Source organism: Miniopterus natalensis, chromosome 22 (genome assembly GCF_054644295.1).
Source record: "Miniopterus natalensis isolate mMinNat1 chromosome 22, mMinNat1.hap1, whole genome shotgun sequence".
NCBI classification, from domain to species: domain Eukaryota; kingdom Metazoa; phylum Chordata; class Mammalia; order Chiroptera; family Miniopteridae; genus Miniopterus; species Miniopterus natalensis.
This window is the reverse complement of record NC_142102.1, coordinates 13761639-13763314: the sequence shown is the minus strand read 5'-3', so window position 1 is coordinate 13763314 and position 1676 is coordinate 13761639.

Here is a 1676-nt window from a genome sequence, read left to right as displayed (position 1 = left end):
AGGGCTGGGAAAGGTAGACAGGGCAGGCGTGGAAATTCTTCGCCACAATCCTCGGTTCCTCCTGTCTGCAGCCTTCTGGACTGTTGTCCTGGCCCCAGGGCCAGTCCACAGCAGCCAGGATACCCACGGCCCTCCCAAGCCCCTTTAAGACTACAATCTCGATATGAATCCAGGATCTTTATGCTGCTCGGAAACTCTGACAGCCTTTATCTGGGGAAAGAAAATGCCAGAAAGAGGCTGCAGGAAAATCCCAGGACAATCTCAGGGAAGAGGCCTGAGCACCATCCAGATGTCCTGTCTGCCCTCATGTTTCTGGATCTTCGTTTGTCTGATGGAAAACCACCCTCTTCTTTTTGGGAGATGCTGGCTGGGGAAAGCTGTGGTTTCCAGAAACAGGTAAGCAAAGGGCTTTATGGGCACCAGCTGGGTGGGAGTCTGTAAACCAGGTGAGACTCCTCACATAGCCTGTGGATAGTGTTGCCCGAGACACAAGGCTTTGCTGCCTTACCTCTGAGGGAAGACACATTCTGGAGCCTGCAGTAGTGTCTCCAGGGAGCTGCCCGCCTGTGTGCCTGCCTGGCTAACGCCAGTGCCCTGATCCTCCTCCCGGTATGTGCTCTGGGGGTGCTGCTGGGTGGGTCTGCGAATCCTGCACGCAAGGAACGTCCACAGCCCAATGTGGGGGGATGGGGCCTGGCTCACATGCACCACAACCAAGGCAGAGCCTGGAATTCTCTTAAAATATAGAACTGTCCAAAGAAAATATTGGAAGGCAGAGTTTAAGAAACACCCTCAAAGCATGTCCAATGACCAAAAAAAAGAAGACCTAAGAAACAAGGTAACCATTTTGGAAGATTGGTCCAGCATTTCCAACATCCACATAACATCTGTGCTCAAGAGACACACCTGAGAACATGGAGGGAAGAAATTATCAAAGAGACTATGGAGTAAGATGACCAAAAACTGCCCAGCGCTTAAAGGAGACCTTGATGTCTTACTTTAACTCAAAGGCTTAGCACCAAGGTGAATTAAAAGGTCTCTTACCTAGGACTTAAAACTCAAAACAAAACCCTCCTTTTCAGCTTCAGCCATTCACGGTGGATGGGATATAAAACAAAAAAAGGAACCACTGAACTGACAAAAACAATCCAACTCATAGGTATAGGTCTCACAAGTGTGGTTACCTGAAGAAGGGGGTGGGAGAGGGAGAATTGGGTAAAGGGCTCAAAATATAGGATAACACCCCAGGCGGTGTGGCTCAGGGGTCGAGTGTCAACCCATGAACCAGGAGGTCTGCAGTTCGATGCCCGGTCAGGACACATGCCTGGGTTTTGGACTCGATCCCCAGGAGGGGGTGTGCAGGAGGCAGCCCATCAATAACTTTCTCTCATCACTGATTTTTCTCTCTCGCCCTCCTTCCCTCCCTCCCTCTCTGTGAAATCAATAAAAACACATTAAAATATATATGTACAGTCAAAGGTGGCTAAGCATACAACTGAATATACAGATACCAAGTTATGATGAAAAGTACCTGGCAATTACGTGATGTTAGGAACCAAAGTTACCTCCGAAACTTTAATCTCTTAAAAAGCTCCAATAAATGAATTGCAGGTAACCTGCAGAGAAGGAAACGTCCAAGCGACTTGTGACTTATCAAGGACACTGGCTGCCGCAGT